Source organism: Schistocerca piceifrons, chromosome 5 (assembly GCF_021461385.2).
Source record: "Schistocerca piceifrons isolate TAMUIC-IGC-003096 chromosome 5, iqSchPice1.1, whole genome shotgun sequence".
Lineage (NCBI taxonomy): Eukaryota > Metazoa > Arthropoda > Insecta > Orthoptera > Acrididae > Schistocerca > Schistocerca piceifrons.
Window position 1 is genome coordinate 370,427,803 of NC_060142.1, and position 9,807 is coordinate 370,437,609.

Genomic DNA, 9,807 nt, shown 5'->3' on the forward strand with positions numbered 1-9,807 from the left:
TTGCCCTGTAATACTTAGTATAGATGGTCATAACAGATATAATAGTGTACACTCTAAGGCATTGTATGGTAATCTTATAAAAATAAGCTGTGTGCCAATGCCAGTTTTCTGTGAAAAGCGCTATGGCTTCTTCCTACTGCAAGTAGTTAAAATGTCTGTTCACAGATGGTTCTTGATTTACGTCCATTCTGTTTGGAAGTTGTCAGTTTATGTAGCTGCGCCAGCTGGAGTGGCCAAGCGGTTCTAGGCGCTTCAGCCTGGAACCGCGCGACCGCTATGGTCCCAGGTTCGACACCTGCCTCGGGCATGGATGTGTGTGATGTCCTTAGGTTAGTTAGATTTAGGTAGTTCTAAGTTCTAGGGGACTGATGACCTTAGATGTTAAGTCCCAATAGTGCTCAGAGCCATTCGAACCATTTTTATGTAGCTGCCACGTAGCACAGAGTAACGTATGCAGAGACTAAGGACCTCATAAGCAAGTCCCGCAGGTCGCCTGGGTCTTTCCGGTAGACTACAATAGAGGCGCTTCTGCGAAGGCCGCTCTGAAGTCAGAAAGTATGATGGGAGGGAGGCATGGTGAAGACAGCTAGTGACATTTCTATTTGTGCAAATTGCTTCTGACTACAACAGGTGCCAGACTAGACAAATGCTTTGCTGTATAATGACATGACAAGACTGTTGAAAGCAGCCCTTGCTGAAAATAAGTAACTGAAAGGACTGTGCAAACAAAATGTTGAGTTTGCACTTGCTGTGCTGTTTTGACTGTAGTAGCTTGTTGGCGCAATTATACAGCAGGCATACTCAAAGCTGTGATGAGCAGATATTCATAACCAGTCTCTGTGTAAAGAAATGATCCTGTATAAGAGACTTCACAAAATTGTGTCAAAAGGAAATTGTTTTATAATTTTGCATAGAGTTACGGCTGCAAAACAAGCATTTTATGAAGTAACATGCGTTTCAATTAATGATGTGTACTTTATCCACTTGTACTAGGACTTGTGATGCACTGTGACCATTAAAAACATGCAAGTGCTGAACAGAAACATCAGCATCTGCTAGCTGGGCAGTCTCTCTCCACAGGGCCATCGTGCGTCATGTAATGGAACTGCTGAATTATCCCGCCCTGCACCATGCTCACCTCAACAGTCTACCACAGAGGTTTCCCTTGTGTGCACCCAGCTCTTACTGTGCATCTAGCTTATGAAGTTCTACACTATCAATTCCACTCAGCATGTCTACAATGGATGTAGCTCGTGCTTCTACAGGTAATATTGATATGCTTTTTAAATATGAATGAGAGCTTCTGAGGCATGTAAAACAACATCCCATTTCAAGAATTAGGGACCATATGTATTATACCTACAGAAATGTTGAGATGCCAGAAACGAAATTGCTTTCGTCTGAGGTACATAGGCATATCTTCTAAAATTATTTCATTCATCTTAAACACATGATACAATACCTTTACTATGTACGTTTTTCTATATATTTACATTCGAAATTAATCCACACAACCTCAGCCAAAACATTGTTTCATCTTTCACTGGAAATTTAATAGAAATAAGTAACAGTCACATATAATCTGAACTTGACCAGACATGGAAGAGGAACAAATAGCATTAAGAGTAAATGATACATTGGTGACAGATGCATATAGTATTGCAGAACTTTTTAGCAAACATTTTATAACTTTTACAGAAAAGATGGCGCTTTCAGGTTCAGTAGCTGCTGTTATGGAATAACTCAGACCAGACAATTCAAGTAACTTCCATAATATGAATTTGACCCTCACTACCCCAGCAGAAATAATAAAAACTTTAAAATCAAAACCATCTAGTGGGTATGATGAAATATCAACAAAGTTAAATAAAGAATGTGATTCGGAGCTAAGTAACATATTAAGCTATCTGCGTAACCATTCGTTTATCAGTGGAATATTTCTTGAATGGTGGAAATATGCTGAAGTTAAGCCACTGTTTAAGAAGGGAGATAAAGAAACAGCATCAAATTTCCGTCCAATTTCACTGTTGCCAGCATTCTCAAAAAGTTTAGAAAAATTAATGTACAATCGGCTTTATAACCATCTTATCTCAAATAACATACTGTCAGATTCACATTTAGGACTTCTAAAGGGTTCTGATATTGAGAAGGCTATCTACATTTACATTGAAAATGTGCTTAATTCATTAGACAAAAAATTACAGGCCACTGATATATATTTTGATCTGTCAAAGGCATTTAACTGTGTAAATGACACTATCCTTTTAAATAAATTAGAATATTATAGTGTATAAGGAAATGCTGCAAAACGGTTCAAAAATCTTATATCTCTTGCAGGAAACAAAGGGTGTTATTAGGAAAGATACATGTATCAAGCTATCAGGCATCATCCAACTGGGAACTAATTACATGTGTGATCCCACAAGGTTCCATTTTGGGGCCCTTCCTTTTTCTTGTGTATATCAATGACCTCTTATCAGTAACATTACCAGATGCCAAGATGGTTTGTTTGCTGATGATACAAACATTGGAATAAATAGGAAATCAAGTGTAGTCTTAGAAAGATCAGCCAATAAAATATTTGTGGACATTAATCACTGGTTTCTAGCCAATTCTTTGTCACTAAATTTTGAAAAAACACACTATATGCAGTTCAGAACTTGTAAGGGTTGTCCATCGAGTATATGCCTAACATATGATGACAAACAGATAGAAGAAGTTGACAGTGTTAAATTCTTGGGATTACAGCTTGATAATAACTTGAAATGGGAGGAGCACACCACAGAACTGCTGAAGCGTCTTAACAAATCTCTATTTGTAATGCGAATTGTGTCAGACAGAGGGGATATAAAAATGAAAAAGCTGGCATACTACGCTTACTTTCATTCCATAATGTCATATTGAATCATTTTTTGGGGTAATTCAACAAGCCAAGCTTAAGTTTTCCTGGCACAAAAATGTGCAGTAAGGGTTATATGTGGTGTGAACTCAAGAACATCCTGCAGAAGCGTGTTTAGGAAGCTAGAGATACAGATTACTTCTTCCCAATATATTTATTCCTTAATGAAATTTGCCGTTAAAGATATATCACTTTTTCAAACCAACAGCTCAATTCATGGAATGAATACTAGAAATGAGAATAATCCTTACAAGGATTTAAAGTCACTTAGTCTTGTACCAAAGGTGTGCATTATTCAGGAACTCACATTTTCAATAACTTGCCCACAGCCATAAAAAGCTTAGCAACCAATGAAATTCAGTTTAAGAGAAGCCTAAAGGATTTATTGGTGGCCAACTACTTCTAGTCCATTGAGGAATTTCTCAGTAAAACCAACTGAGTTGTATATATATATATATATATATATATATATATATATATATATATATATATATATATATATATATAAGTACAATATAGCTATCTTCTTGTTCTCTTGAATTATCTCTTTTTTTCAAAATTAAGTGTGCCTTGGTGAACAAATTGTCGCCATTTGGATCTGTCTAGGGGAGATGTTTCCCAGCCACTTGTGTTTATTTGACATATTGTCAGCCGGCCAGTGTGGCCATGATGTTCTAGGTGCCTCAGTCTCGAACCGTGTGACCGTTACGGTCGCAGGTTCGAATCCTGCCTCAGGCATGGATGTGTGTGATGTCCTTAGGTTAGTTAGGTTTAAGTAGTTATAAGTTCTAGGGGACTGATGACCACAGATGTTAAGTCCCATAGTGCTCAGAGCCATTTTGAACATTTGTCATGTTTGACTTGAGGACATCTTTATATCGTTTTGTTTGCCCTCCTTGATTGTGTTGCTCATTATTCAGTGTGGGGAAACATCATTTGCTTAGGGAGATAGGTGTTCGGCATGTGGATAATATGACCAGCCCAGCAAAGTTGGTGTTTGACAATTTTTGCGTCAATGCTTTTGGAGTTGGTTTCTTCCAAAGTGCTGTGTTTCGTTCGTCGATCCAGCTACTTTACATTCAATATGCTCCTTAGGAAGCGTGGGTGGTACTATTCCAAGGACTTTAAGTGATGCCTGTAGGTGGTGTAGGTTTGACATACATAAAGAAGTGTAGCATGGCATTATAGACTGTAAGCATAGATTTGACACTAATAGTCATGGTTATCAAATTCTATTTTCAAAAGATGACCATATGCAGTATTTGCACACATCAGTCGGTGTGGAATTTCTGCATCAATGTCTGAATTTACGGAAAGATTGCGTCCCTGGTATGGAAAATACACTACATTTTCTAGTGATGTATTATCTAGTGCGATGTAGCAGTGGAATTTGGGCTGGCTGATAGAGGTCTTTCGTTTTGTCTGTGCTAAGCTCTACACAATTGGATTTTTATGCTGGATTGAATGAATTTAGGGTAGTTTGCAGATCCTCCTCTGTGTGTGCGAAATATCGTTATCTTCATCGTACTGAAGTCGGATGACAGCTGTTGCGACTATTTTACTTTTAGCTCGGAGTCTTTTAAAGTTGAATAGGTTAACAGGAGTCATATAAGCTACGTCAACACCCAATAGTAGGTTTTTCTTACCGAGGTGACGAATGATTCCCACAAATATCGAGAACAGGCTATGTGCATTAACACACCCTGGTTAGAGTCCCGAGGTAATCTTAAATGTCTCTCTGGGTCCATTGCTGACAAGGAGAGCAGCATTCATATTGTCTTGTAGAAGCTGAAGTATTTTGAAGTATTTTCCAGGACATTCACTTGATGCCTGTGTGGCCCATAGTGCTTCTAGATTAACAGAGTCAAAGGCTTTAACAAGGTCTATGACTGCAATGTACAGGGGTTGGTTTTGATCTTAAGACTTTTCTTTCATTTGTCTGGCACTGAAATTCATATGAACCGTGCCTTGATTAAGTCTAAAGCCATAGGATATTTTTCAGCCAGAGGGAGTAGTTGCTTGGAGAGAATAGTAGCAACGATCTTTCCAGCTGTTGGCAGTTGTGATATTCCTCGGTAGTTTCCACAATGGGTCTTATGGCCTTTTTTGAATATAGTAATAATAGCAGTGTGAGGCAAATCTGCAGGTATTGTCTCGGTGTTCCATATCTTGGCAATAAGTATGTGAACGTTTGTGATTAATGCGGTGTCGCCATTTTTAAATAGTTCATCCTGGATTCCATCGAGTCGAGGGGCGTTGCCATTACTCAGTTGGTGGATGGCTTCTTCAACCTCGTGAAGGAAATGATCACCACTCATATGGTTTTGAGTGGGTGTTTGTGGTATTTTTGTAAAAACTTCCTGGTGCAATCCTGAACTTCTGGTTAGAAGATCTTCAAAGTGCTCCTTCCACCGTCAGCCGATAGAAGCCGAGTCTTTAATAAGTTGTGTACCATCTTTAAATGTAAGGGGGCTTAGGCCTTTTCTGGCGAGGCCATAGATAGCTTGTATAGCAGTGAAGATGGCTATGGAGTCGTTGGTTGTTGCAAAATTTTCTATTTCGGTCGATTATATAGTCCACCATTGGATTGTTAACGCTCTTATTTTCCTTTGAACATCAGCTTTGGCAGGGAGATAAGCTACTTTTTTGTAGACTGATTTTGGATCATTTTGCCAGGCATTGTAGGCCTTTCTTTTTTAACTAACATGCTTTGAACTTCATCTTTTCTTGACAAGCCGAAGCACGATGGTTTTCGGTATTGACCAGTGTTCTTTAACATTGTCAGGTTGCTCTCCAGGTAACTTTTGCTTCACAACTGTTTGTAATGACGAGATCGTGTTCTGAGCATGTAGTCAGAAGTGGGTTCCATTTGCCATCGCCTATAGCGTCTTTATCGATGATAGCTTTTTATAGGGCATAGTCCCTGCCAAATAGTGCATTGAAATCACCTAGCAGAATAATTTTATCTGATCGTGGTATGGTTGTAGAACGTTTCCTTTTTGTCATATTCTGAGTGCAGGGATTGCGACTATGCACTAATTATAATATTTTTAGTTGTTCACGAATCTGAGACAGAGTTCATAGGTCTTTCATTTAATCCAGTGGGTGGTTCCTCTAGTTCATCGACAAGGTGATTCCTCACAGCAAACCCTACTCCATGGATAGAAGGCTCAATTTCATCTTTCCCTTTCCGATAGGAAGTGTAGCCTCCACCTTGCTCTTTTAATTGACCCTCGCCCAAAAGTCTTGTTTCACTGAAGGCAGCAATATCGATGTTATATCTATTTGGTTCACGTACCACAAAACCTGTTCTTCGTTGTGGGCCATTACTTTTGTCTGAGTCAATGAGAGTTCGAAAATACCAGGCACCAATATTTAAGTTATGTTTCCTCTTTTCGTTTCTACCGCATATGGTGTACCCTCTGGACACGGCAACCGAGACGGGTAGTTGGATGGTCAGGCTGACTATGTTTAGGGATACTTTTCAAGCCTTCTCCCCATGAGGGGTAAGCAGAGTAGATCCTCATTAGGTCTGCCAATGACAGGCCCAGCACAAGATTTACGCTACAGCCTCCTCGAGTAAATCCATGACCACACGACTACCGCTTACGTGCTAGTTTGTCACTAAGAACCTCCTTATAATATCCTCCTGCCCTGTTGCAACTTTACGACCACCGCTGGACTTTCGTTTATTGGATATCGGCATAGCTTCCAGCTTCACATGAACATACAAACTCTCCAGTACGCATGGACAGTGCTACGATAAGGCGGTTCCTCCTGGGAGAGTTTAAATACTCATATTCTATGGAAGACATTTCTGATAAATATCCTAGCAGTAAGAAACATATAGGTATTAAAGCATTTCCATAACGGAGTTCCGCACTTTACTCTCACGAACCATCTGTACTAGACACTTACAAACCCTTACGACCACTCCAGTGTATTCATGAAAAATAGAAACAAAACTGAAATAGAATTAGAAACATTAAAATTTTAACTACACCACAGAAAATCCGAAGTAGCTTTCAACTCCATAAAAAGTTACAGTATTACCTCAACATTACCTTTCAGTGGCATGTGCACCATAAGCATGGACTTACAGAATATTCCAACTACCGAAAATCACACATTAGAATATGTAGCACTTATGGTAACTTTAATTTATTCAATTTCAGCATTCATATTTTTGATACTGTAGATGGTATTGGTTTTGTATGGTACCGAGAAACATTGTCTAAGTTGTTAATGACAGTCCTCTAACACATAAAAGGCAATGGTGTGTCTGCAGTGATAATTGTTGGTGGCAAACAAAAGAACCACTTGATGTCATTCCTTTACTTCTGGTCAGTACAGCAGTGTTTAAGAGAATCAGTCACAAATTCGTAATAGTCTGACACATTTGCTCTTCTCCCACCAGAAAAGTTGCTCTGATCGAAAAGCTCTGGGAGAATGCTAAGTGTGAAATTCCTGCTGGTTTTTTGCCCAATTACTACAAGTGTCAGAGGTACGTGCTCTTTTGAAACAGTAGAAATGAGAGGTCAGTTTTTCCACTTAGATGAAGCTTCAGCGATTTTTATTGACACTAAAAAGTGGATGATATCAAATTAGTGTGGCTAAGGGTAGGTAGTGACAGTCCTAGTGTCATGAAATACAGGAAAGTATTTAGTGAACTGGAAATGTGGTCACACTGTAATGATTTGAAGGAAGGTCCTAGTTTATTTGGCATATTACCCACTCAGCTAAATTTGCTAAATAATGAGCAAGAAATCGTAGCTTAGGAGGAAGGACTTGATTTTGACAATTGACTATTTTGATGAAGGGAATAAGAAGTTTTATTGTGACTGCTGTGAAAAATAAGTGTCACATTTCATTTTATGGATTTCTTTTTTTAGTACTTCAATATCACGCGGTTACGTTGAGTATTTAGTACATAACTACAGAATGTTAGTTATATCTCATACCCCACTTTCTATTATTGTGGAGAATTTCGCAAAGTAAACATTATTTCTACAAATTGGAAGTAAAATCCTCTCCGTCAGAATTACTGAGTATTTTACTACGCAACTCATTACAGAACTTAGTTAATTTACATCTTGTTGTATAGTATTTGTAATTTTTCCCTATACATATCAAAAAAAGACTTACGGCTCTTTACACATATAGAACATTCACTGTACAAATTTTGTCATCATTATCATCATGAATATCCATATCAGCTGTGGAAATGAATGTTCTCTTAGAAAGTATTAGCAGATAAGGAGAATGAGGTGGAGTAGGATTTTGTACGTGTAAACGGATATCTGTAAACGGATATTTACAAATGAGATGGAGCAGGTGTTTCTATCTGTAAATGGATGTTTACAAATTGTTACATATTTTGAAGTGTCTGTTAGGTGGTTGTATAGTTGTGTAAGACTGAATATTGCTAGTTCCAAGGAAAGTGTTTTGTCTTTCCAAAATAGAAGTATAAAATTTGAGTTGCTAATTTCAACTGGAAAATGTAAATTCAGGAAGCTCTACTGTAATTTCCGGAAGTGGCATAAAATAGTTCCTGAAGTAGTACCGAAAAGTGCGAATTGCTAATTTTGCAAGATTGTGGATAGTAGTATTTATACACTTTTAACTGTCTCGGAAGAGACTTGACAGTACCAAAGCTATTCTTTTATCAGATATTTACAACAATATAATTAAACAGTAAAAAGTGGAAGTATACCGACAGAATTTTGACACTGGTGTACTGAGAGTATTTATTTACCTGTCACTATACTTGCGTTATCTCTTCCCTCTGGACTTTCTTATTGCTATTAAATGTAACAGCTAAAGATAATGTAGCTCCTCAACCTGATGTCAATTGCTGGCATTACTGCAGGACATTTGGGCAACTTGATACACGATGTGCAAGTGAATGTTGTGCAGGTTTAATTGCCTTTTGCAAATGAAGTTTCCCTATAGAAAAGATATTTACTTGTCCTTCATGAGTGTATATGATATCTTAAGTAAGTGGCATTTAAAATCATGCTTTTTATCTATATATGGTGCCACATGACCACAGGACATGTTCCTCCAAATTGTAGTACTCTGTATTAAAATGTTCGTTTCAACGTGTCTACTTGTTTTGGCAATATTTTGAAATGTTATCTGAGTATCACAGTTCACACACAAAGCGTTAAGGGAATCGTCTTCATTGTAGTTTCAAGTCTGCAACGTCAGAAATTCCGAAATACGCGTGTTAAACGGAATGTGAAGCGTTGTTTTATAAATGTAACTTCCTTACCTTTGTTAGATGTGTGGCTGAAAGAACTTTCTTACCTTAGTTACACGTGCGGTTCAAAAATATATCTACACGCAAAAGCATGCCATTATATGTGAGTATATTGTGACAGTTAATATTTATATTGCATCTTCCCAAGTTTAAGCGGATTCCAGCACTCATTTTATTCTGATCTCTAAACAGATATTACATTTACAAGAGCTGCACTGTTGTAGGATCTATTCATCATCTTAGTTCCAATGCAACATCATCATCATCATCATCATCATCATCATCATCATTTAAGACTGATTATGCCTTTCAGCTTTCAGTCTGGAGCATAGCCACCTTGTAAAATTCCTCCACGATCCCCTATCCAATACAACAAGGAAAAGTAACACACAATTGATAACTAAGTTATTACAAAGGAGATACAAGCTCTGATTGAGCAAGGAGGATGACGGAAATCTGCCGCTTATTTCTCACTTTCTGTTTGATATTTCTTCAAGTTTGGATGGCCGGATGATGATATCAACCGACGTCAGTCGGTTGTCGACTCCAGCGTTCCGGTCACTACGCAACCTCTGTCAGTCTGCAAATCTACAGCTAGAATGTCATATCCATAACGTGTGAACTGTTTTAATTGTTTTTTCAGTGA